The 27,243-nt window shown below is 49.8% G+C and overlaps 2 long non-coding RNA genes across 2 annotated transcripts in view; both read right to left on the bottom strand.

Annotated features, from left to right (window-relative positions):
* Window positions 1–3,375: 3,375 nt before the first annotated feature.
* LOC131497431 (uncharacterized) lies at window positions 3,376–6,753 on the bottom strand. The gene is made up of 2 exons (XR_009254974.1): window positions 5,612–6,753; window positions 3,376–4,572 (listed from the first exon to the last, which is right to left on the bottom strand). It is a non-coding gene; the product is annotated as an uncharacterized LOC131497431 (long non-coding RNA).
* A 41-nt stretch (window positions 6,754–6,794) lies between these two features.
* The window catches only part of LOC131497429 (uncharacterized), a 52,007-nt gene continuing 31,558 nt past the window's right edge, over window positions 6,795–27,243 (bottom strand). The window contains exon 3 of the long non-coding RNA XR_009254973.1: window positions 6,795–7,385. This is a non-coding gene — a long non-coding RNA (uncharacterized LOC131497429). The remainder of the gene's footprint in view (window positions 7,386–27,243) is intronic.

Raw genomic sequence — 27,243 nt, 5'->3', positions numbered from 1 at the left:
CTTGACAGAGAAAGAGGGATAGGTTGGTCCATTGACATCCCTGTAGGATTCATATGAGAAACTTCCTTGGGGGTCAGAAAGTGAGGTGGCTATAATACATAACTTCAGATTATTTGGCTCTCCTATTGAGAGGTGGAGTCTGTGTCTCCTCACCTTGAATATGGGCTGCTTTGACCAGTTGAGTATGGTGGAAGCGATGCTACATGACATCCCAGGCTGGGTCACGAAGACCCGCGTAGCTTCACCCTGTTCATGGGAACCCTCACCCTCAGGATTCCTGAGCTGCCGTCTAAGAAGTCAGGCTTTCCAGAGACCACCATGCTAGAGAGGCCACATGGAGGTGCTCTGGTTAATATGTCTAGCTGAGCCCAGCCTTTCAGCCATCCCTACTGACACACTAGACAGGTGAGGGAAACCATCTTAAATCGTCCAGACCAGCCCACCTAGCAGCTGAATATCACTAAATAGCCTCAACGATGCCTGTGGAACAGGAGAATCACCCAACCAAGCCTTATCCAAATTCTTGACCCATAAAATTATGGGATATAATAAAATGGGTGTTCTTTTAAGCTACTCAGTTTTGGGGTACTTTGTTATGCAGCACTAGAGAACTGAAACAAATGGATAGTAATAATTCAGTTAATTAAGTACTTGCTATGTATCTGGCATTATTCTAAGTATTTGACATGCATTAATTCATTTATTCCCAAGAATGGGCTGGAAACCAGAGCAGTTAAGTAATTTTTTCAAGGTAACAGCTTGTAAGTGTGATCACTTAGACCTGAACTCAGGTACTCTGACACCAGAGCTCATGCTATTAACCTCTACCTTATACTGTAGAATAATAGAGATTAAAAGGCTCTTCAAGATCACATGACCGGGGGTGCCTTGCTGGCTCAGTCAGTGGAGCACACAACTCTTGATGTCACTGTTGTAAGTTTGAGCCCTACACTGGGTGTAGAGATGACTTAAAAATAAAATCTTAAAAATAAATAAATAAAATAAAAATATTTAGGGGCACCTGGCTCAGTTGGAGGAGTATGTGACTCTTGATCTTGGGGTTGTAAGTTCAAGCCCCATGTTGAGTGTTAGAGATCACTAAAAAAAAAATACAAAAGAATCTTTAAAAAAATCATATGACCGAACAGGAGGGTTAAACAAATAGCCCTGGGATCCCACAGTCTCTTTGCACCACGTCAAGTCCAGATCCTACGTTTGCTGACTCTCAGTCTAGGGGGAAAAGCAGAATGGGACATTCTTCTATCTCAACATGCCCTTCCTTCTGGACCACCATACCTGCCTTCTGTCTCAGGGTCACCATACAAAGTCCTTGATTTCAATCTCTGCCATTTACCGTACATGTGTAAAAATGACTAGCTTCCTCTCAGGACTTCTGGGTACACAAATGCATGGGTGTGTGCATACACACATATACATCCGTTTTCATCAGAGCTAGGTAAAATTTTTGTTGACTCCATCTCAGGGGTTAGGATTTTTGCTTTCAAAGGTATTAGGCTGGCTCAAGATCCTGCACTAGGAATTTCTCTGGTCCTTCTCTTTTCCTCATGTCGTTTAAAGTGGAAAAACTGCATGACTGCATGTGGTAGGCAGCTTCTGGGTTGGCCCCCAGTGATCCCTGCTTCCTGGTGTTCACGTCTTTATGTAATCTCCTGCCTGCGTGGTAAGGGATTGAGGCCTGCCAACACCCATGTCAGTGGGCTTGGAAGCGGATTCCCTTCCCCCCACTCTGTTCTAGTCAAGTCTTTGGATGAGACCCCAACCCCAGCTGGCAGTTGACTGCAGCCTCGCGAGATTTGTTGAGCCAAAAGCACCCACCTAAGCTGTGCTCGCCGTTATGACCCACAGAAACTGCAAGATAATAAATGCCTGTTGTTTCAAAATACTTAGTTCTAGGGGCCCCTGGGTGGCTTAGTCGGTTAAGCATCTGACTTTTGATTTCAGCTCAGATCATGATCTCACGGTTGAAGAGATCAAGCCCCGCCTGCGTCGGGCTCTGGGCTGACTGTATGGAGCCTGCTTGGGATATTCTCTCTCCTTCCCTCTCTCTGTGCCCCTCCCTCTCTCTCTCAATATAAATAAACATTTTGTAAAAACCTTTATTTTTTTTAATGTTATTTTTGAGAGAGAAAGAGAGACGGAGCATGAGCGGGGGAGGGGTAGAGAGAGAGGGAGACACAGAATCTGAAGCAGGCTCCAGGCTCTGAGCTATCAGCACAGAGCCCGATGCAGGGCTTGAACCCACCAACCGCGAGATCATGACCTGAGCCGAAGTCAGATGCTTAATTAAGACTGAGCCACCCAGGCACCCCCAAGAATCTTTTTAAAAACTTAGTTTTAGAGGCGCCTGTGTGGCTCAGTCGGTTAAGCGTCCCCCTCTTCATTTTGGCTCAGGTCTTGATCTCACCGTTTGTGGGATTGAGCCCTGTGTCAGGCTCCATCTGACAGTGTGGTGCCTGCTTGGGATTCTCTCTCACTCTCTCTCTGCCCCTCCTCCACTTGCACATGAGCATGTGTGTGTGCTTTCTCTCTCTCTCGAAATAAATAAACGTTAAAAAAATTTTTTTTAAATTGGGGCGCCTGGGTGGCTCAGTCGGTTAAGTGTCCGACTTTGGTTCAGGTCATGATCTTGCAGTCGGTGAGTTTGAGCCCCACGTCAGACTCTGTGCTGATAGCTCAGAGCCTGAAGCTTGCTTCAGGTTCTGTGTCTCCCTCTCTCTCTCTGACCCTTCCCCACTCACACTCTGTCTCTGTCTCTCAAAAATAAACATTAAAATCATCTTTAAAAAATTTTTTAAATAAAAATACTTAGTTTTGGGTAAAATTTTTTTTTTTTTACACAGCAATAGATAACCAATGTACTGCACATTGAGGAAATTCTAGGGTACAGATGATGTAAACAGTAAGAGACAGATATAAAAGAATTCTTTCCTTGATCAATCTACTTATTCACTCATTCTTTCAATACACTTCTACCTGCTTTGCCCCTAGGAATACAAAGATGAATGATACCATTTCTACCACAGAAGAGCTTCCAGCCTAGTGGGAGAGGCGAACTTGTAAATGGATTCTTAAAATGTAGTGATAAATGCAAATAGAGGAAGGTCCGGAGTTTCTGAGCAACACAAAAGAGGGATAAAAATAATTCTGCCTGGCTTTATGAATAAAGCTTCATTGAGAGTACATTTAATTTGGGTTTTTGAAAAAGGGGTGGGAGTTTTCCAGGAAGACAAGGGAAGGAAGAGCTTTCCGGGTAGTAGGATCTACATTTACCTGTACTGAGAGGCCGAGAAAGCCTAGTATGTTTGGGGACTCACTGGTCATCCCATGTGGCTGGATTTTTTTTTTTTTTTGAGAGAGAGAGAGAGAGAGAGGCAGAGAGAGGGGGACAGAAGATCCGCAGTGGGCTCTGTACTAACACCAGTGAGCCCTATGTGGGGCTCAAACTCATGAACCATGAGATCATGACCTGAGCCAAAGTCGGACACTCAACTGACTTAGCCACCCAGATGCTCCCAATGTGGCTAGATCTCAAGAGTACTAGGTGGCAGGGGAGACTGGCAAGGTAGGTTGACTAATCAAGGTACTTGGTGCCAGCCTCAGATTTTTCGTTTTTATCCTACAGGAAATAACAGGTAGAGGTGTTTAAGCTCAGTGAGTACTGTGATCAGATTTGTGTTTTAGAAAGAGAACTCTGGAGGCAATAAGGAGGATGGCTGGAAAGAGGAGTCTAAAGTCAGAGAAATCAGGCAGGATGCTGATTCTGATCCAAGAGAGGGGTCTGATGAGGCCTAGCCCAAGCACTGTCTGTCAAATCGAAAGGAAAGTGAAGGAGGAAGCAGCTTGAGGTTACCAGCTGGGATAATTGGATGGGTGAGCCATCATTCACCAATGGAAGGAATAAAGATAAGATGCAGATCTGAGAGTAGAGAATCTGTGAGGATCATGTAGATTATCCTGCAGTAATTAATAACTTCGAAATCTCATTGGCTTAACAAAACAAAGATTTGTTTTGTTTCCTCAATCCTACTATAGGTCCTGTGTGGTCCACAGGGGTCTCGACTCCATACAGTCACTCGGGGATCCAAGCTCCACCATCTTGTAGCCACACCACCTACAACACATGGCTCCTTTAGTCACATCCTCAGTTACATGACAGGAGGAGAGAGAGACACTAGAGAATTGTGTACAGGGCTTTTTATTACCCCAGCCCAGACATGATGTACGTTGCTTCCATGCACATTTCATCGGCCAGAACCAGTCTTATGGCCTCTCCTAACTACAGAAGTTTGGAAAGTAGAGGGGAGCACATAGAATACTCGGTGAGCATGATTTTCTCTGTTTATTACAAGAAGGTAATAAACTCAGTTTTGAACGCATTTACTTCAAGCAGAAGATATCCGGTAAGCATTTGGAGATGTGGTCCTGACATTCAGACAGGAGTTGAGAGCTTGAGCTGTAGGTTTGAGCACTGATCTTGTCCCTGCCTTCTGGAGGGTTTATCAGTCAATCAATCTGAGGGATGGCGGCCTGCCTACACCCATGTGAGACATTCTGGACAAGAAGAGAAACATATATATAAATAGCTGTGATCTGCAAGAGGTCAAGTTACATGCTATTTGGCTACAAGCAAAGTGCCATGAAAGGAAAGATTGGAGGAGCAGTGAATCCCATGACAGTGAGTAGGAGTGTCACAAGCAAAGGGCAATGATAGCCGACCTCTCAATGGATTGGTGAACCGACACAGGTAAGGAGTGCACGAGAGCAGCAAAGTATGGCAGATTTGGGGAGAGAGGCACCAGGCAAAAGAGAGAAGTCTAGAAGCGGAGGTAGGCAGGGGGCAGATAGTGGAACGTTTTAATGCCAGGTCAAGGAGCCCAGACTTTATGCTGTAGTTATAAAAAACCACTGGAGGCTTTGGAGAGAGAGGGGACAGATAGATGTGTGAAGAAGAGATGGGAACATTTTTTGGATTACTTTCCTCCCTTCAGTGGAAACCAGGCTCCTCACTTGCAAGCACATAATGCGTACACACACACACACACACACCCCTTTTTCTGCCCAGATCCCAGGTCCCACTTCTGTATCATAATCCTAGATGATAACTCCTTTATCACTGTTACCAAGTAGGCAATTTATGTGACTATCTGCCCACATTATTCCTTCCTCCCTTTTTTCCTCCCTCCCTCCCTTCCTTCCCTTTCTATTTTTACTGAGATATAACCTAGAGTGAAATGCACAAAGTGCATGTTAAGTATAGATTAATGAATTTTTACATGTGTCAACACTCACATAAACACTATTTAAGATATAGGACACTTTCTTCCAGTGAGTTCTGCTCTAGAGGCAACCACTATTCTGACTTCTATCACAATCAATTACTTGTGTCTGTTCAAGAACTTCTAGAAATGAAATAATAGAATATTCCCTTGTTTGTATCTAATGGCTATGAGGTCCATCCACATAGTTGAATCCTGGTCTTATCCTGAGCTGTTCCAGCTTTTAAACCAACTTCCTATCCTTCTCTTTCCCTCTCCTCTTCTTTCTTCTTCCCTTCTTCCCTTCCTTTCTTCCATCAGTATGTAGAAAGTACCTTTGCAAAGGTGCTAGGGAAGCAGCAGTGAGCAATGCAGATTTGGTTCCTGTTCCTTTGGAAGGGTATGTTCTAGTGGGAGGGCGAGGGGAAACCCCAGGTAATCACAACACAGCATGATGAGCACAGTGCTAGTCAAGTCTAGGGTGCTATGGGAATTCACAGAAGAGGCGTCAAACCCCAACTTTATGGACCACGGAAGACTTCCTGGAGGAAACAATATCTAAGCGGAGACCTGAATGATGAATAGAGTGTTGTGAGCAGCCGCCTGTGTAAAACCTGCAAGGCAAAAGAGGAAATGGTGCTTTCAAGGAACTGCAGGAAGGTCAGAGACGTTCCGCTCAGCTGGAGCGCAGAGTGCAAAGTGGGAAGGGGTGAGGCTGTGGGGGCTAGGTGGGGCAGATGCTGAAGGGCTTTGTGAGCTCTGCTAAGGAATCTAAACTTGAAGGTGTTGTGGGCCGTCACCGAGGGGTTTTCAGGAGAAAAATGACACAGTGAGGATTTGGTTTCTTTGGTCTATTAATAAATTTGACTTTGAACCAATTTTTTTAAAGTCTTTCAGTTCTTTTAATTTTTATTTATTAAAATTTTTTTTTTTATTTATTTGAGAGAGAGGGAGAGAGTGCACCAGCAGGGGAGGGGCAGAGAGAGAGAAGGAGAGAGACAATCGCAAGCAGGCTCCACATTGTCAGTGTGGAACCTCATGAGGGGCTCAAACTCATAAACTGTGAGATCATGACCTGAGCCGAAGCTGGACGCTTAACCGACTGAGCCACGCATGCACCCCCCATCCAGTTCTTTTTTTTAAAGTTTGTTTGTTTTTCAGTTTTATTTATTTAAGTAATCTCTATACCCATGTGGGGCTCGAACCCATGACCTTGAGATTAAGAATTCCACGCTCTATTGGCTGAGCCAGCCAGGCGCCCCCTGAATCCATTTTTAAAAGGCATTTTAGGGGCACCTGGGTGGCTCAGTGGGTTGAGCGTCCAGCTTTGGCTCAGGTCAAGATCTTATGGTTCGTGAGTTCAAGCCCCGCATCGGGGTCTGTGTTAACAGCTCAGAGCCTGGAGCCTACTTGGGATTCTGCGTCTCCCTCTCTCTCTGCCCATCCCCAGCTCATGCTTTCTCTCTCTCTCTCTCTCTCTCTCTCTCTCTCTCTCAAAATAAATAAACATTAAAAAAATTTTTCTTTTTAAAGGCATTTTAGTTTTTGGAAAGGTACGCACATGGTACCAAAAGGTGTATCACGAAGCACAGGTCTCCCTGGCTCGTCCGTCTCCCACTTTACCAGCCCCCCATAGGTGATCTCTCCGTCTGCAGGGTGGAAAGCAACATGGTAACGAAGCAAGAGTGGAAAACGGAGAACTTCTAGGAAGCTATTGCACATTCTAGGTAAGGGAGGACAGTAGCGGTGGTGGGAATGATTTGAAAGATGCTTAGGAAGCAGAAACAACAGCACTTGGGCACAGATTAGAAGCAGGGGTGAAGGATGACAGCCCAGGGAGGAGGACAGTGCCTTTCAGTGAGCCAGGGGGAACAAAGGGGAGCACAGGGAGGGGAATGTGGTGGACGGTCTGCAAAGAAATGCCTTCTCCATTCGGAGCCTTTCATCTAGTTTTCACTCTCCTTGAATCTGGGTGGCCTTTGACTTGCCTTGATCAATAGGATGCAGTAAAACTGATGTCCTGACGGTTCAGGTGTAGGTTTTAGGAGGCCCGCCACAGCTTCCACTTTGGCGTCTCGGAAGCCAGCCACCATGTGAAGCGTAAGCACGCTGCAGGAGAGAAAGAGGCTACTCAGAGAGGGAGAGAGACACTCTGGAGGATGAGAGACTAGGCAGGAAAGAGAAGCACCCCCATCTCTCCCTGCCACGTTAGCAGAGGCACCAGACACATTAGTAAGGCCACCTCAGATGCTCCAGGCCCAGCTGAACTTCCCCCCCCCCCTCCCCGGCCAACACTGCAGGGAGCGGAGGCAAGCCGTCCACACCAAACCCTGCCAAACTGCAGAATCGTGAGCACATAAAAGATTGCTGTTGTTTTAAGCCACTCAGTTTGGGGTGGATTGTCACCCAATAGATAACTGAAAGAAGTAGGGAGGGATAGGGGAGAGAGGGTATAAGTTCTGCATCCACGGTCTTTCCTTCTTTTCATTCTTAAGATCCTCAGTGTCCCTGCGAAATACCTGCAGCTTTATAATTCAGCTTTATAATCTTCCACCTAGAAGGTTCAGGTGTCTTGGTCTACTGTTTCTCCAGTGCCCACATCAACAGCTCTGAAACCCAACTGCATGTTGATTACTGTTTCCTTGGGTCAACCTAGGGTTGGTTCCAATTCTACCTTTGTTTCGGCAGGGGGGGGGGGGTGGAGAGGAGGAATTTGTTTTTTCTAACATCATACCCCCAGGGAGAAATGTTATTTCTCTGTATTCCTCATTTTCTAATGCAGGGCTAACTGTGAAGGATAGTTGTTCACTAAATGCCAGACGAATGACTAATGAGGCTCACTTGGAGAGAATCCTAAATGAGGTTCAATTCCTAACTTCCTGTTCTAACCGGAGGCCTTCAGTTTCTCCATTTATGCAAGAAGGTCTCACCGCACTCCTTCCGACTCATGTACAGTAATGAATTAAGGGGCTTCAACGTTGTCAGAGAGCCATCCGTCTGTGCCTCCATGGAGAAATGGCTGGGCCCAGGAGGAAGCAGGTGATGTGACACAAGCGGGTGTGGGGACAAAGACCCAGAGAGGTCTATGTTCCTCAGCAGGAGAGGGGATGTGTATATTTGCTGCATGAGGGCGAGAGGGTGACTGACCCCATGCTCCCTGTCTCAGTGGCCTTCCTCTGCCCTCACACGGGACTGCCCCCAAGAGCTGCCAGTTGGGAGAACCTGCCATCACTCCCCTCCTCTGGATTGCCTCTCCAGGGAGACTTGGGTACCCTCCATGCAGTCCCTGTTGACTGCTCTTGGTGGCCTGCCCAGAGCCCATTTCTCCACAGGTCTGAGGAGATGGGCATCTTCCCTGTAGCCCCAAACCCAGTTCTAGTGACAGTGGAATCTAAGAAGGAACTCAGAAGACACTCTAGTCTAACTTTCCCATATTCAAGATAAGGAAACTAAGGCCCAGGTCAGGGAAGTGACTTGTCCAAACGCCCCAGCTGGTTCATGGCAGAGGTGAGGCCAGCACCCACATTTCTCAACTCCCAAACTGGTGCCCTCTGTTGCTTACACGGCCTCCCGCAGGGCTCTACCCTCTCTGACCTCCCTTTCCTTTTTACTATTCTTTCTCTTCTCAGCCTCTCTCCAGCACATGCCCCACGTAGGGACACTTCCAACAGGGGAGGGGGTGGCTAGCAGGCAGCCTGTCCTAATGGATGTGGGACATACAGAAGGCAGATGAGGTGTGTGCACTCTGAACATGTCAAGCAGTGCCACTTAACACAGCTGCTCAGGCTTGGGCATCGATACACATGCACACATGGACAGTCACACACCTCCTTTAGGGTCACCTATGCTTTCCACCAGTCCCCCCAGTCAGATGGACCCTGGCACAAAGTCAAGTCACAAGACTCCTCACCTGGCCTCAGCCCTTGGTGTCCCACAAACTAGCTAAACTGGTGGCACCTGGGTAAGGACAGCCGAATGACCTGTTCTGGCCCTTGATCCAGAGATGGGAAAGAGAAGACAGGTTCAGAGCTGTCATCAACGTGGCACATCTTTATGTACTTAGAACTCCTGCCTCTGGGTCCCTAAATGTCCCTCCCTGAGAGGATAACGGGAGGGTGAGGACCCCACTTTCCTTCTTCTTTCTGCTCCCTTTGCTACCCCCCTCTTCCCGTCTTGATAAGAATCTGTTTGAATGAAGCTCCTGCCAGGCCATAGATTCCATCTGAGACACAGCTGGATCTCTTAAAACACAAGGGGAGATGTTTATCTTTCCTCCCAGCTCTGTCCTGTCACCTCCTCCTGGGCATTGCCAGCCAAGGGCACCGCCTGGTGAGACAAATTAGGTAAGTCTGAGCTGGGCCCCTGGTACCTACTGCTAAGAGGGTAAGCAGTGCTGGGGGAGGGGCGGGCCACAGAGCCCAGGGGGAGGGGCGGGTAGGGCGGGAACTGAGACGTCCCTTCAGAGTTCGTTCACCTCTTCCCTCCTCCTCAGCTCCCCACTCCACCCCACCCCCAGTCATTCCAATACCCCCCACCTCTGGAAAAGCCAGATTGGGATTCGATCCCCAGCCAGTTGCCGGAGTTCCGGAGCAGCTGTCCCAGGCTTGGGAGGGGGAGGGGGCCAGGAATGCTGGAGCTGAGGCCTGGGCCGCCCCAGACAGAGCAGGCTCTGAATTCTGGGAATGTTTGTGCAGCTGGAGCCCATTAGGGGAGGGAGCCGCGCCGCTTATTAATCCCAGCCTTGTTCCCCGGGAGGGGCCAGGGCCCTGCACACGAGTGGAGGGGGACGGGGCTCTGCTGCAGGAGGCGGCCCCCAGCCCTCAGCCCCCTGCTTGGTTGAGACTCCATCAGGAGCTTGGAGATCTGGGGCCCTGTGCCTGGCTTGCATGGTGCACATGTGTGTGGGGAGGCGAGTGTGGAGGGGTGGGTGTGGGCACAGGTAAGGGGCCTGTCGGGGGGGGGGGGCGGGGGGGGGACACGGTGAGGTTCCACAGAAGTGCTCCTACCTGGGGAGGCGGGAGGCACACGGTGGTGCTGGGAGGGGGTGCTGTGTACTCCTCAGGGATCCTCACCTGCCCCTCAGAAGCTCCTTGCTGGCAGGCACTCTTACAGCAGGAGAAGAGAAGGAGGTCATGAATTCCTGTTGGCTTAAGTATTTGAGTGTGTGCACAAAGAGGGCTGAGCAGTGAGTGGGGAGGCAGCCACGGGGGCCACATCCTGCAGCAGCTCCAGGAGTGGCCATTTAGTAACGTGAAGAGCACCTCCGGGAGTGGTGCAGTGTGTGACCTGTGCAGCCACACACAGTGCTCCGGGTGTAGGGAGTCTGGGGGCCTGGGTTTAGTTCCAAGCTAGCACTGCGGATAGGGTGGTGCACTGAAACTGAAACAAAGGGCCTGGCCTGGGGTCCCAGTTCTACGGACTAGCTGTGGGGCCTGGGATACATTTCTTAGCTCCTCGGAGCCTTGCTTCCTTTATTGGGATAGGGTCTGTCCTATGTGTCTTATAGGGTTGTTGTACAGATCATGTTCCTTTGTCTCTGTCTCCATCCATCCATCCCACAAACTTGACGGCTACTATATGCCACATATTCTGCTAGTGACCAGGGTCTTAAAAGTGAATAAGGACATTGACCGTTAGAAGCTCATCCTTAATAGTATGGGGTGGTGTGGGGTTATCACATACACAAATAGAGTGTAATGTGGCAAGCTCTAACCCTGTGTCATGGAGACTGGAAGAGGAAGCAGTGCTAGCCAGCCCATCACAGGTGTGTTCTTAGGATAACATGTATGAAGGTGCCCTGTACACTATATGGCCCAGCACAGTGTGGAAAGAGGCCGTGGCAGGATCCTCTGAGACAGAACTGAGGTCTCATTGTACTTACTGGCACATCTCCAGCTGGGGCTGGGGCTGCTGGATGCTCAGGGTGATAATACCAGAAAGTTCCAGAATGAACTAGGACTTTGGTAGGTTGGGAGCTGTGACAGAAATCCCAGAAACCCCTTTGAGGGCCAGGGAGGAAGGCTCTAGGACCAATTCCATAGAGAAGGTTAGCTTTATTTTGGGGGGAAGCTTTTTTTTTTTAACGTTTATTCATTTGAGAGAGACAGAGAGACAGAGGATCCCAAGCAGGCTCATGCCGATAGCAGAGAGCCTGATGCGGGGCTCAAATCATGAGATCATGATCTGAGCCAAAGTCTGACACTTAACAGGCTGAGCCACTCAGGGTAACCCCCCCCCCTTTTTTTTTTTTTTTTTGAGAGAGAGGGTTAGTTTGGTGCCTTTGCTGAATTTCATCCTGGGAGATGGTGAGGAGGGAATGGGGCAAATGGGAGAGAGAAAGTCAATAAAGGGCTGGGGCCTTGGGAGCTTTGGAGAGGGGTCATCTGCCTCAGCCATCCCCAGAAGCCTCTGCAAACAGGAGGAAGGAAGGCCTCTCCTCTCACCCCCAACCCCACAACAGTCCCTGAGTTCACAGGGTCTCCAGCTCAGGTAGAGCTCCCTTCAAAACGTCAGAGAACTTCCCAGGAGGGCTGCTGGGACAGGAACCATAGAACACCAAGCCTTATAATTACTCTGACAAAAATTTAGGATCTTGGGATGGGCAAGGAATGGGAACAGTTGTCTGAGAATTCCCAGGTCATGCCTGCAAAGTGTTGGCCCCAACGGCTCCAAATGGCACCAGCCATTTCAGGCATAGATAGCCTCTGAAGTGAGTACTCCTGTCCAAGGGGCTCACTGCTTTTAGGTTCCAGGCCACATGTCTAAGGAACTAAACAAGGGCTATCTCTGTGGAACAGAATCAGAGAGGTGAGTAGGAGGCCCACAAAATTCTGGAGGCTCAGTTCCTGCCTTTGGGGAACCCTAGTCTAAGACGGGATACAGCCCCTGCTCTCAGGAAACTTGTGTTCTAGTGAAAGGGAGACATCATTTGTTCTCCAGGAACATCTAGACAGAGATATAGCCTTTGTCCTTAGGAAACCTCCAGTCTGCTGATGGATCTCCATCTAAGATGCAAAAAATTATGGACATGGGGCGACTATGAGACAAGCTAATGAACCAAGTACCAGTTATGGGCAGTCAGGAGTAGTAGAATGAATGATAGGGGAGAAGAAATATGGAGTTCGCTATAGGAAGCTCCTGGAGGAAGAGGGTAAACAATAAAGTAGACTACAGTCAGTTGGGGGAGAGCACGTTCCTCTGTAGGGATGCCCCAACTATCTCTCCCGTCCTGGGGAGGGGTGTGAAATGTCCAGGCTGCACTAGCTGATCCCTAATATCCCTTTCAGCTTTAACATACTAGACTTCCTGGCCCCAGCCCTCTCACCCCTGCTTCCTCTCCCTCAGAGCCTCCCCCACCCCTGCCCTTCCTCTCCGCCTTCCATTTGGTCTCTCCTGAGGCAGGTGGTCCAGCCAGCTGCTTGGCCTGTGTGGAGATGAGATCCCACCCACAGTGTGGGATGGCGTTCAGTGGGGGTGGGCTGTGACCTGAGGAGCTGACAGCTGGGTTTGGGGCTCAGGCAGGGGCACAGGGGTGAGGACATGGCTTGTGGCAGCTTTTCCCAATACCCTCAAGTAGGGGAGATTTGTGGGGAAGGAGAGAAGGGTTCCAGGGATGTCCTAGATTCCAGCTGTGGTGGGTCTGGGTCCCTTTGTGGAGGTCTGGGAGGGCCCATCAGGGAAGAACAGGTTGAACTCTACTTCCCCTGAGCTGGGGGACACTGGGGCTAGAGTTGGGCCAGGCTGGGTGGTTCCTGCAGCTGCTGGGCGTGCTCCTTGGGAAGGAGCTGGGAGGTGGGGGGCAGTGTGGATTGGAAAGGACAGCTGGGTCTGCCAGGAAGCCTGGCCTGACATCCCTCCTGAGACACTTCCCCTCCCTCACCCTACACATGTGGGCCATGATGGGGGGGGGGGGGGGGCGGTACTCTCCACCCCAGAACAAGAGGTCAGACAGTGACCCGGGAGAGCTGAGAGCCGGGACTAGGCCTGAGGGAGCTGTGTTATTTCCGTCTCAGCACCTTTCCATCAGAAAGACTTACGGGAAAAGCGCCTGGGTCACATGGAGTACCCAGCAATAGACGGTGGCTGGATGGCTGAATGGAAGACTCAAGTCCTGTTTTCACTGATTCAGCCGAGTACCCCCCACCAGTGATGCCCTCTGCATCACTGGTTCTTAAACTTTAACAGTGTCTAGGAGTTACTTGTTAAAATATAATGCCATGAAGTCCACCTCACTTCAGAGATTTTGATTCAGTAGATCTAGAGTGGGGGCTGAGAATTTGAAGTTCCTGCAAGTTCCCAGGTGGTGCTGACGCTCCGGGTCCAAGGCCACGCTTCGAGTAGGATACTACTCCTTCTTTCTCTCTTTCTTCCTCAGCTGTCTCATCCTTCTCCCATCCCCTGCCCGCCTGCCTGCCCCTCCACCCATCAAGCACAAGCCAGCTCAGCTGTTAGTGGCGAAGCACATGGTGGGGGTGGCAGAGGCCAAGGTCAGACTCTCCAGGAGTAGAGCTGGGCTCAGCCTGCCTTCTTCTATTGAACCTAGGCCTGGCAACGTACTGGGGTGAGTCTCTATCCCTTCCTTGCTTCTCTTCCCCAGCACAGTGACCTTCAACCTGGGGGTCCCTGAGGATTCCATATGTGGACCAAGCATCACCTGTAGAGTAGAATTTTCCCACCAGGTCTGTGTGTTAATGTTTTTCAAATATGTATGGATGCTGTTGTATGAAAAAATATATACTCATTTAAAAGTCTTAATGAATTTATACTTTCTTTAAAAAGTTACAAAATACATGATACTTACAAAGCATTTTGGCATTTTGTCAAGATGAATGATCCTCAACATAGCCTACGAGAGTGTGCATGATTTGTACAGGCTGTTGCCCCAGCTCCATTCAAGTTCCCCCTCCTCACCACACAGGCCTTAGTTCAATTGCACAAATTGACCTAACTCCCTCTCCTCCCTCTGGCCTCAGGGCCTTTGCACATGCAGTTCCCTTTGCCTACTACAATCCAATAATCTGTCTCACTTCACAATCCCTTCCACTCCTTAGCCTGGTTAACTTTTACTTTTTCTGCAAATCTAGGCTAATCACTTCCTTAGCAAATCCTTCCCATCTTTCTGATCATGTCATTTCCCCCTTTAGAGGTTGTCACAACACGTATATATATGCGTATTCCTCTGTCTGTAACCCTCAAGGTTGTTTTAATTTTACGTTATGTGTGTCACTTTAATTTCTGACTTCCGTTATCAGTGTGAAATTTCTGTGAGGCAGAGTCCCCTTGCTTCTTCTGCTTATTGCCCACTGTTGTAGCTCTAGAGCTGAAAACAGTGCCTGGCACTAACAGGGTACTTAATAAACATATGGTTAATGATGCAGTCAATTAGTCAGTTGACAAATAAAAGATCCCCTCCATAGCTGAAGGCAACAGCCAGAGAACTTTGCAGCCAATCTGGCACCCAAAGACAAAAGTGGGAAACAATCCATATAAACAAAACAAAACAAAACAAAACAACAAAAAACCCTCCAACGACTGCTACACCTGTACTGCTCCTGATGGGGATTTTCTGACCACTTGTTCTCATTGGTACACCATAGTTTTGGCCCCTTCTGTGGAGGTGGGAGAGAAGCAGAGGTGACTGGCTGGCAGCCAGAGTAGTAGGAGATGGGAGGAAGAGGGAGAAATTGGAGAAGAGCAAATGAAAGAGAAGGGAGAGAAGAAAACAGGGGGAGGGGCACCTGGGTGGCTCAACCGGCTAAGCCTCAGACTTGATTTTGGCTCAGGTCATGATCTCACAGTTTGGGGTTTGGTTCCTGGGATGGAGTCCCTTGAAGGGCTCTGCACTGGCTGCATGGAGCCTGCTTGGGATTCTCTCTCCCTCTCCGTCTCTCTCTCTCTCTCTCTCTCTCTCTGCCCCTTCCTCGCTGTGCATGCGTGTGCATGCACACTCACGTGCTCACTTGCTCGCTCTCTCAAAGTAAATAAATAAACTTATAGAGAAAAGAAAGGAGGGCAGGAGAGACAGAGAAGAGAAAAAAAGGATGTGAAGAGGAGAAAGAGGACAAACCTCTCCCAGGACAAAGTGAAAAGAAGACAATTTCCAGAGATCAGAATAGGGTCATAGGGTGGAGCCAGAGGGGTGTCATTCTCTCTTTCTTCCTCAGCTGTCTCATCCTTCTCCCATCCTCTGCCCGCCTGCCTGCCCCTCCACCCATCAAGCACAAGCCTTCTACTCTTCCTTTAGGGATGGGGAACTGAAACTTTGGGGGGTATAGAAACGTGCCCCACTCATGAGGCCAAGAGTTGGGATTTGGTCCCAGGTCTGCCTGCTGCCCAAGTCCATGGTCTTGAACACCGTGACTGATGTACTGCCTTGCTTTGTGACCTCCTCCTCCACGCTCAGCCATCCCTTCTCTCTTTCCCGATCCCCAGCTCCCTCCCCGTCTGCCCCAGGAGCTGGGCTAGTTTATTTTCCTTGGGAAGGCTTCCTGAAAGGGGAGCCTGATTTGCCTGACACATGAAAAGTGTCTCAGACTGCCGTCTGACCCTTCCCGCAGAGCCCCAGCTCCAGGGAGTTTGTCTGACATGCAGTCACACACGTGGACACACACACACACACACACACACACACGCACACACAACCTGGCACATGGCGCACACATGCCCCCGGGGAACCCAGGGTGAGGCTAGGAGTTGTGTGAGCACAAATGTGTATGTACACAGGCACCCCCTCACGTGTAGATAAGATGCAATGTACAGGTACCCAAAGCTTACCGCCCCCCCCCCCCGCCCCCGCCCCACATGGGTGTCTCGTACCTGTGCTCGGCACATAATCTCACTCATTCACGTGTGAAACATTATTCCAAACCCCCACGTGTGCCCATTTCCACTCTTTGTTGTGACGCTGTGTGGGGAAGACGCGAGTGTTGGACACATGTGGTGTGACTGGGCCTTGTGAGTGGCTGGTGTGGCCCAGGGCCAGCAGCAGCTTCTCCGGGAGTCAGAGGAGGAGTGCCAGAGAGACCACCCACTGTGTTGGGGGGGTTCCCCCACACACACTGCCTGGGGATGGGAGGTGGGACGTCTGTGTCCTCAAGGTCCCTGACTTCGGGCTTTTTTTTTTCTTTTTAATGTTTATTTATTTTTGACAGAAAGAGACAGAGCGTGAGCAGAGGAGGGCAGAGAGTGAAGGAGACACAGAATCCGAAGCAGGCTCTAGGCTCCGAGCTGTCAGCACAGAGCCCGACGTGGGGCTCGAACTCATGGACCTAGAGATCGTGACCTGAGCTGAAGTCGGACGCTCAACCGACTGAGCCACCCAGGCGCCCCAACTTCAGGCTCTTTTGGAGTCAAGAGTGCCATCTGTACTTCCAAAGGGTGCTCACAGGAACTGGAAGGGAGTTCTCTCCTGCACACCATATCCCCTGCCTGGCCTCGTTCTGCGGGGTCCAAGCCCACTCCATAGGGCCCAGGGCTCCTGCCCTCCAAGAGGAGACTTGCTGGGGAGTGGAAAGCTCAGGGGCTGCTCCGCCCCCTACCAGTCAGCATCTACTACATTCCACTGGCCAGGTACTTCATGCACGATATCTTAGTTAATATTTCTTTTTTTTTTTTTTTCCAAGTAAACTTCACCCCCAGTGTGGGGCTTGAACTCCCGACCCAGAGATCAAGAGTTGCATGCTCCACTGACCGAGCCAGCCAGGAGCCCCTGCTATTTAACGCTTGTAACTAGCTTGTGAAAGCCTTCTACTCTTCCTTTAGGGATGGGGAACTGAAACTTTGGGGGGTATAGAAACGTGCCCCACTCATGAGGCCAAGAGTTGGGATTTGGTCCCAGGTCTGCCTGCTGCCCAAGTCCATGGTCTTGAACACCGTGACTGATGTACTGCCTCCAACGTCACTTGTCTTCCCTCAGAAGCTGCCCGGAAGGAACTGAGATGACTATGGTACAATGGCCTGGCACAATGCCTGGCACCTGGAGTGCATTTGAATGTGCCTTCTTTCTCCTTTGGGTTCCTGTGTGGAGGAGAGCGGGGTATGCAACACTCCCCTGACCAGTGGGAGGGGGCTTCGGCAGCAAGTGAGTGAGGCAGGCAAGGTGGGCAAAGAGGCAAATGTAGAAGCCAAGCCCCCCACCCCTTACCACCCCCACCACTTTCACCTCTGGAGCCTGGCCCTGGTGAGAAGTCGAAGAAACCAGGGATCATCAGCGGGTACCCCCAACACTCACCCACGCCCGCCTGCTATGGGGGGCATGGCTGGAGAGGACGAGAATCCTCCACACCCATTGCTTGTCCTCCTGCTCTCTGCTGCCTCCCCCCACCCCAAAAAGAGGCATTCCCAGACTCCCAGACAGAGGGAGGGGAGGGGCTGGGAGTGGAAAGGGAGGAGGGGCCGCCACACACTGAAGCCTTTGTGGGATTCCCAAGAGTCGAGGTGGAAACACTTCATATATCAAGTGTGTTTGTCCCTCCCTGGGGAATGGGAGGGGGGAGTGGCAAGGGGGAGGGAGGACGTGGTGGAGGGCTTAGGGCCTGAAATAGGAAACACCAGTGTGTAACCCGAGTCCGGGAAGGGAGGAGGGGGCTGCCCAGAACCTTTCTTGAGGAACTGACCTGTTCTTGGCTTCTGGGATCCCCACTCTGGGGCTTCTACTCCCCCCTTCTCAGGCCCCTATTCACTGTGCAGAAACACACAACACCGGCCACTCCTTCCAGACCCTGTGTTCTTCCTGCCAGGCTCCATAGTTACCTTCCCTGCATCCCACTCCTGCTCACTCCCTGGCCTGCTCCTTGGTTCTCCCGGAGTCCACTCTTCCCTCACCCCACTTCCCCCACCGAAGTCTCTATTCCACCACCACCCCACCTCACCATCTTCAGAACTCTGCTCCAGCTGAGCCTCTGAGACTCCTGGCCACCGTCTCCCCTGGATCTCCTCTTTTTGGAGCTCACTCTCTTCAACCACAGCCTTGCCTCCTGCTGCCCAAAACTGTTCTAGGATCCTAGGTCAGTCTTCTCTGAGTCTTGACAGGTTTCTTGCCTCTGTTCCCTCACTCATGTCCCTGACCCAGCCAACATGCCCGATAACAGGGATACTGTGTTGAGAGTGACTATAACCCAGCTCACTAAGTAACCTTGTAATGAATATAACTGTGACAATTCAGAAAAGTTATTTAAGAAGTTATTCAAGCTTATTCAAGAAGCATTTACTGAGGGCCTACTAAATGTCAGATCCTCTGCTAGCTGCTGGTCAGAACTCACAGTACATATCACCCTTAGGCTCTAGGCAAGAGGGTACCCAGTGCTGAGCCTCCACGGCACAAAGTCCATGGGATGCGTCTCCCCTGAACCTGCATGGTCCCCTCCACACTCCTTCTAGACCATGCCCTGGGTTCCTGGCCCAGTGCTGTGTGAAACCATACAGATATCTGAGGCAGAAGAAAGAAAGAAAGAAAGAAAGAAAAGAAAGAAAGAAAGAAAGAAAGAAAGAAAGAAAGAAAGAGAGAGAGGAAGGGAGGAATGGAGAGAAAGAAAGAAAGAAAGAAAGAAAGAAAGAAAGAAAGAAAGAAAGAAAGAAAGAGAAAGAGGGAGGGAAGGAGGGAAGGAAGGGAGGAAGGAGGCAAAGAAGGAGGAAAGGGAGAGAGAGAGAGAGAAAGAGAAAGAATGAAAGGAAGGAGGGAAGGGGGGAGGGGGAAGGGAGGAAGGGAGGAAGGAAGGCAGGCAGGAAGGAAGGGAAAGACAAAAACCAAAAGCCCAAACAGTAGTAACAACAAAAACAGTAATACTGACCCTGTCTTTATTTAAAATTTGGTATTTTACTATGAATATTTTGCATTTAATTTGATTTTTAAAATATTGTGTTAAAATATTATTTATTACTGAATTTTTTGGTGTTCCTTAAATTTTGCACCTGAACTGAGGGCTTCACTGATTTCCCAAATTCCCCATCTTTTTTTTTAATTTTTTTTTAACGTTTATTTACTTTTTTTGAGACAGGGAGAGACAGAGCATGAACAGGGGAGGGTCAGAGAGAGGGAGACACAGAATCCGAAACAGGCTCCAGGCTCCGAGCTGTCAGCACAGAGCCCGACGCGGGGCTTGAACTCATGGACCGCAAGATCATGACCTGAGCCGAAGTCGGCCGCTCAACCGACTGAGCCACCCAGGCGCCCCCCAAATTCCCCATCTAAGTGACCCTAGACTTCCTGCCCCCTCAACCTTGGGCAGGCGGAGCTCAAGTGCGCGTACCCTCAGACCTGAGGGGTTGTCAAGGGTTGGCTGTTTGTGGGTGTGAGTAGGGCTTGCACACATGGGCCACGGAGGTGTCCCTGCCAGAGCAGAGCAGAAAGGAATTGCTGGTGGAAAGAAGGTGGGTAGGTGAGAGGTGGGGCGGCCCCACCCTGTTCCAGTGCAAAACTCCAAAGTCATTATGAAAGTGGATTTGTCAAGGTAAGAGGATAGGATCTATCTTATTTACATTTGTTCACTTGATTTGTACCTCTTAAATATTTAGAAATTTTGTTTGTGGGCTTTTATTTGTACTCTTGTCCCATGCCCCGCAAATGTTAGGGGCAGGCCTGCTTACAGGGATGGTGAATGGAAGGATAGAAGTTACCAGCACCGTGTAAACCAGTCTGATCTATTTGCTGCCACTGAATTTCCACCCTGTGTACCTTTCTCCTGCTCCTCCCACCACGGACACCTGCCCATCCATTAAATGCCTCTCCTCTCTCCATAGTCTTCAGTGATCCCTACTGCCCTTGGTGGCCTCTCCCTCATCCAAACTGTGACTTTTACTGCCAGTACCAGTCTGTGGGCCCTCACCCACACTGCCTGCATCAGCCCTCCAAAAGCTATTTTGTGCCATCATCTAACTTTTAGTGTGTGTGCACACGCGCTCATGTACCATGTCCTGGGAGCTGTGTTATCAGTGTTTTTCTCTTCTTTTCTTTTTAAAAAATATTTATTTGTTTTTGAGACACACACACACACACACACACACTCTCACACACACACAGAGTGTGAGCAGGGGAGGGGCAGAAAGAGAAGAAGACACAGAATCTGAAGCAGGCTCCAGGCTCTGAGCTGTCAGCACAGAGCCCAACATGGGGCTCCAACTCACAGACTGTGAGATCATGACCTGAGCCGAAGTCGGACGCTTAACTGACTGAGCCACCCAGGTGTGCGCCATCAGTGTTTTCCTTTTTTGTTGTTTGTTTATTTATTTAATTTCACACGCGTGAGAGAGAGAGAGACCATGCAGAGCAGGGGAGAGGGGTGGAGAGAGAGGGAGAGAGAATCCCAGGCAGGCTCCATGCTTAGTGAAGAACCAGAAGCAGGGCTTGATCTCATGAACCGTGAGATCATGACCTGAGCCAAAATAAGGAGTCGGACACTTAACTGGCTGAGCCATCCAGGTTCCCCCTGTAAGTGTTTCAATAGCACTGTCAGTGTATTATTTTATTTTTCCAGTTCCTTATAGTGTTAGGCTTGGGAAAGAATGGGTGTGAAGTTAGCCAAAGACTTAGGGTTGATGCTGGCCCTGCCCCTTATTAGCTATATGACCTTGAGCAAGTTAACCACTCTGAGTCTCAGATTTCTCATATATAAAACAGGATAATAAGGCCTGCTTGGCAGGGTGTTATGAACATAAGAGGTAATATACATAAAGGGCCTGACAAAGTAGGCAGTCAATAAAATGTTAACCATAATAATTATATTCTTGCACATAATATATTAATAGTTTACATTTTTATGTGCCTATTATATTGTTAATATAACAATTATAATTATGTATTATTAAAGGCCTTACATAAATTAAACAATTGAATGGGATGATCAGGAGGCCTGAGAAGCCTAAGGCAATGGACATGGAATCCTGACTCAAGGCTTTTCTGACTGGGAGAGACCGAGGAAGCCTCCGCCTGAGCTGCTTTGGGGAGGTGATTCCTGGAACCCGTGGTTCCTCCCTGGGCATTTGGCATAGGAGTGAGCAGTACAGGGCTCAGATTTAATCCTTCCACGTGGCTAAAGCCTCTTGACCCTGGGCACTTCATTGAGCCATGCCAGCCACACCCTTGGCACAAGCCCATCTCTGCCCCGCTCACAGAGGCAGCTGCGCACCAGGCACCGCCTCCATCTGCTGCAGAGTTGGCCAGTCTTCCCAAGTGGCTCCCCTGCTAGGACACATCCCCGAGTGCCTGCCTGCGAGAAACCATGGGAACGGAGGGCTGGGGGAATAGGAGACACTGGATCCCAGCTCCCAGGACCACCCACCCTGACCTCCTCCCCTATGATTATTAAACACATATTTCCGAGGGATTAGCAACTATGCCAGGGATGTTGATCGCTAAGTCTCAGTCAAACCAATGGTTTTAATCACTAGCTGCAGCCACATTAACATTATTAACTAATGAACAGCCTGCTAAGTTGGGGGTGGGTACAGAGTGAGGGGTTGGGGTGAAAAGGGAGGCACCTGCTGTATGACTGAGCCAAGGGGCCACCCTGGGAGAGTGGTTCAAAACTGCACCCTCCCCCCCCCCCCCCCCCCGCCCATAATTAGGAGACAAGCTCCTTAGGGGACTGAAGACATTGGTTTGAGGATAGGAAGCCTGTGTCCAGGCATTCTGGATTACCCTCAATTAGGCTCCTGTGGGAATGTCACGGAGCAGGGAGCTCACCTATCTATGCTTGGCCAAGTTTCTAGAAGGGGGTTCCCTGTAAAGACCTTGCTCTTGGCTCACCAGTGTGTGCAAAAGTGCAGGAGATTCAGACTCAGCCCTTCCCATCATCCCACAGCAGAGGTGATTGCTAAGTCCACTCCTAGTCTTACCTCCCTCTCTCCCAGCCAGGCTACTGTTCTGTTTTTTAGCAAGCAACTGTAAATTATTAGCCAATGGGAGAAAACTGGCCACTGGCGCACTCAGGTTCCCTTTGTCTGGGAGCATTGAGAGAGCAGATGGGAAGTTAAGAAAGCAGGAAGGGCACAGCCCAAGAAAATGATAGGAGGAGAAAATAGAGGCAGCTGAGGTGGTGGAGGGAGAACAGAAACTGGGGAGAGTCTAGAGACCCCTCTGGCCCCTAGGAACTAGGAAAGAAGGTAGTCGACTCAGAGTAGACTTGTCCTTATAGATCATGCTTGGAAACTTTTGTGTTTAACAACTGGTTACTGAAGACTTGGGCCTGTTACCTGTTCTCACGCCTCTCTCCCCAGCTCTCTCTCTCCCCTTCCCTGTGTTTCTTTGCTTCCTTTGTTCCTGCCCTAGCCAATGGCTAAGCCCTGGAGTTGGTTTCCACTTCACCCAGTGCAGATTTTTTTTTTCCTTGGGAGACTGCTGGGAGCTCTGCCGCCACCCAGGCCATGGGCTCTGCGCGCTTGCTAAGAGCCCCTATGGAGCAAGCTCGCCTGGATAGAGAGTATCTCCTCTTCTCTGGGTGCACACCTGTGCTAGGCACTGAGGAACAAGTCACAGAAAAAGGGGACCAACTAGAACTTGCAGGAATTCAGAAGTAAGAAAGGTGCAAATTCCAGAGCCAAATGGAGCCCAGTATAAGTTCAAATAGCTGGGTGCACATTCAGCCAATCAGATTAAAAGAAAAGGGGGTGAGGTGCCTGGGTGGCTCAGTTGGTTGAGTGACTCTTGATTTTGGCTCAGGGCATGATCTCTTGGTTTGTGAGATCGAGTCCTGTGTCGGCCTCCAGGCTCTGTGTGCTGACAGAGCAAACCTGCTTGCAATTTTCTTTCTCCCTCTCTCTCTCTCTGCCTCTCCCCTGCTCATGCTGCTCCCCTCCCCATCTCAAAACAAAACAAAACAAAACAAAAACAAAAACAAACCTTAAAAAAGAAAAGCAGGGGCACCTGGGTGGCTCAGTTGGTTAAGCATCCAACTCTTAGTTTCGGCTCAGGTCATGATCTCATGGTTTTGTGGGTTCGAGCCCCACGTTGGGCTCTGTGCTGACAGTGCAAAGCCTGCTTGGGATTGTCCCTCTGTCTCTCTCTCTGCCCCTCCCCCGCTCATGCTGTCTTTGTCTCTAAATAAATAAATAAATAAACTTAAAAAAGAAAGAAAGAAAAGCAAGGCGGGGAAGGCTCTTCTGAGGAGAGGATGGTGAGGTGGACAGTGGAGAGTTGTGTGCTTGGAGTGAGCCCATGGGTTCTAAGATGAGGGCTGGTATGGGCGGAGGGGGGATGTGGCCTAGACTTGACCCCTGGAAGCCCAGACTAAAACGTCTGGCACAAATTTGACGGGAATGGAGGCTCCTCTGTGGGGCCCTGGGCAGGGAAGAAGCAGCCTCTCTTTCTGCACCAGGTAGAGGCAGGCATAGGAGAGATAGTGTCCTGGGGGCAACTGCTATGGAAACTGTCCTGTCACTCTCCCCCAGGCAACCTGATGTCTCTGAGACCCAAAGGCCCTAGCAGCCCCTCCCATCCCCGCCCCCCCCCCCCCCCAAGGCACAGTCGGTGACAGAGAACCATCTCCGAAATAAACACCCTCTAAGAACAACAACCCCCAGAAACTCCAAATGACTTTGATGTCGGGGCCAAGGGTTTTGACTAAACAAACTGGAAGCGATTTAGGCCGGGAACGCTGGCGGCCTGCTGAGGCGGCTGGACTAGGGAATTGATCAGGCCACCAGGAGCTAGTAGGGGACTCTACCCTCCCTGTGTGCTCCCTCCCCGCCCCCCCAACCAGCCACCTGGGAACCTCAGAAACCAGTCCAGAGAGGCATAGCTGTGTGCATCTTCCCCAGTTCCCTCCTTCCTCCCGCCAGAGGGGCTGGACCATCTAAGGACACCAAGTCCACCCAGCGAATGCGGGGCTATGAAGAGCACAGTCAGGCCTTGTCCTCCTCATCTCTTCCCACACAAGCCCCCAGAGCACACATCCACGGCCCTTCATTTCCAGCATGTCTTCTCCCCAGCTAGTCCTTATTTCCAATGTCTCTATAAGGAACAGCTCATTCTGGGAATGAATCCTGCCCCTGTCTGAAAAGTCCTCAGCCCTGCAACAGCCACCTTGCTCTGGCACTGACATTGGCACTGCTCGGAGCATCATTGATTTCCTCCTTAGAGGGTGGCCTCTGTGAGGGCAGGAACTGTGACTTGTCCATCTCTGCGTCCCCTCTGATATCTGGCATAGTGTCTAATGAAGGTAGCTAGGAAGTACGTTTGGTGAGTGAGCAAATAAATTACCACTTGGGGGACTCACAGGGGGGGTTAAAGTCCTTGCTCTATCATAAGGTCATTTCCTCTGCAAAAAAACAATTCTCAGCTCATAACTGGTGTTATATACATACATACATACATACATTAAACTGTTGATACCAACAGTTGTGTGTGTGAAGTGCCCAGCCCAGGAGTGAAGCCTGCAGCAGGTATATCATGACCGGCCATAACTGCTGTTATGATTTAGGCTGCGTCCCAACTGGTCTGTATCTCATTTGTAGCAAAAAGAACCTACATTTGTGAATGTGCATAGAGAGGCTTAGACGAAAGGGGCTTGATTCAGGCAGGAAGGCAATAGCAGCTCCCTCCCTTGCCCAACCTTGCAAGTGCAGAGAAAGCAGAGCTGTTCTGGTATGTGATGCCTTTCTCCATTAGACAGATGGGGGGAACTGGGGCTTATCTGTACCCCTGAAAAGAGACCCTCTGCCCTGTAAGAAGATTCCCCTTTGCTCTTTCCTCTGACTGTCCTCCGGCTGTTTCTATCCCTCACAGCCTCTTGCTGAAGGCCATCTGCCTTCCTGCCTTTTTTTTTTTTTAATCTTAATTACTGTTTTACATTTAATCGCTAAGTCTTGAGTAATAAGATCCAAAAAGAACTACTGAGGTCTCCCCAGGCTAGGGTGACTCTCACAAAGGAAAATAAAACAAGGCAGCCACTCACAGAGACCCAGACACACACTTACACACTTTCTTACACAGATACACACATGCAAGGTCCAGTACACTAACAAAGAAGTACAAGGGAAACAGGCAGATCACACAAACACATATGTACACATTTAGATATACACACATACTGTCTCAAACACAAGCGTATACACACACACACACACACACAGTACCAACAAAGAAACCCCAACAAAGTAGCTCGCGCACATGGACTCACAGGAGGCCCAATGACTATACTTTAAGCTTCACCTCCCAACCCAAGCCCAAAAATCTGTCTCCAATTATCTGGCCCGTGTTGGGAGCAACAGGAAATCCAGAGCTGCCTCTGTCTTCTGGGGGAGATGCCGGGATTTCAGCCATTTCTTCATCGTTGGATAACAAAAGACTTCTGGCCTTGTGTCTTTCTCCCTGCTTCCAAGTCAGCTGGGGCTAGAAGGGTGTGGGTGGGGGCTGGAGGGGGTGCAAAACTAAGCCTAAGAACATCTTGACTAAGAACAGCTTGGCGAGCCTGGGAAAGGGGCCAGGGGTTTATACGCCCTGAGTATGAGCCTTTCCAACTTTGCCCAAAATAATGAATAGAGCACTGGCTTGGGTCAAGAATAGGGGCCTACAGTGGCGACCTTGGAATCAATAATGACCCTAGACACCAGCCTCATAAGGTGGACAACGCAGCATAGTGGAACAACCACCAGACTTGTGATCAGACCTGGGCTCCAGTCCCAAATCTGCAGTGAGCCGGCTGCCAGTGATCTCACTTCTCAGAGCCTCACTTAGAAAATGGACGTAGTACCAGTGACCACCTTATAGAATGTGAGTGGGGCCAAGAACTTGTGTAGCTGGGGAAAGTGACCACGCAGGTGTTCTTACTGGCTATGGGATGGTCTCCCAACCATCCGACCTCCCCCTAAAATAGGAAGCTCTCCTTGTCTTCTCCAGATGCACTGGCTATTCCCATAGAAGAGAAAATACTGTTTTGAGAAACCTGGTTCTACTCCTTCATCCCCATTCCCTGATTAGATGGAGCGGCTCTCACCATCTTGTAGCTGTCTCACTTGACTGCATAGCCCACTCTCCAACACGTCCAGTCCCTGTGCTCCTCATGTCAAAGACAGTGGCTTGGAGCGGTGGAAAGGCCACTGAATTGGGGGTCTTTCCTGTTTCCTAAGCCAAAGACAGTTTCCCCTAATTCAGCCCAGCCTTAACTTCCTTGGGCAATGGACACTATCTCCACATAGCTTTGTATGGAGGAGTGTTAGAAATTGTGACCACAGGGGCACCTGGCTGGCTCAGTGGGAAGAGCCTGAGACTCTTGATCTTGGGGTGGTGGGTTCGGGCCCCATGTTGGGTGTAGAGATTACTTAAAAATAAAACCTTAAAAAAAAAAAAAACAAAGAAAGAAATCATGCCCACATATATGTGATGGTTCCCACAAGGGCTTTAAGGAAGGAGCTTCAGAAAGACACTTGACACGACCCAGTCCCCTCTCTGTGGCTTCAGCACTCTGTAGGATTTGCAGCTGGGAACACACTCTCTATGAAATAATGCTTAACTGTTTTAGTCAAAAGTTCCTCTACGGGACATGGGTTCCTAGAGACCAAACTCTGTCTCCCCCATCAGACAGGGAGTTCCGGGTCATGCTCTCAACATTCCAGTCAGGTCCTAGCCCTGGCATGTGAGGAGAGCGGGACTGTGTGCTGTGCTAGAAGGGCAGAGGGTCTTCATTGGGTACCCCCTCCTCAGCCTGTGGAAAGGAACAAGTTTACTCTTTTTCTTTTTAAGTTCTTATTTCTTTATTTTGAGAGAGAGAGAGACCACACACACACACACACACACACACACGAGAGGGGGTGAGGGGTGGAGAGAGAATCCCAAGCAGGCTCAGCGCTGTCAGAACAGAGCCCAACGTGGGGCTCAAACTCAGGAACGGTGAGATCATGACCTGAGCCGAAATCAAGAGTTGGATGCTTAACTGACTGAGCCACCCAGGCGCCCCTCAACATTTGATTTTTTAACATAGGATTTTTAACATGGTATTCCCAATGTGGGGGCAACGAGTGTGAAACAGTCCAGTTC

This window comes from Neofelis nebulosa, chromosome 16 (assembly GCF_028018385.1).
Source record: "Neofelis nebulosa isolate mNeoNeb1 chromosome 16, mNeoNeb1.pri, whole genome shotgun sequence".
NCBI lineage: Eukaryota > Metazoa > Chordata > Mammalia > Carnivora > Felidae > Neofelis > Neofelis nebulosa.
This window is presented reverse-complemented; position numbering and strand designations above follow the sequence as displayed.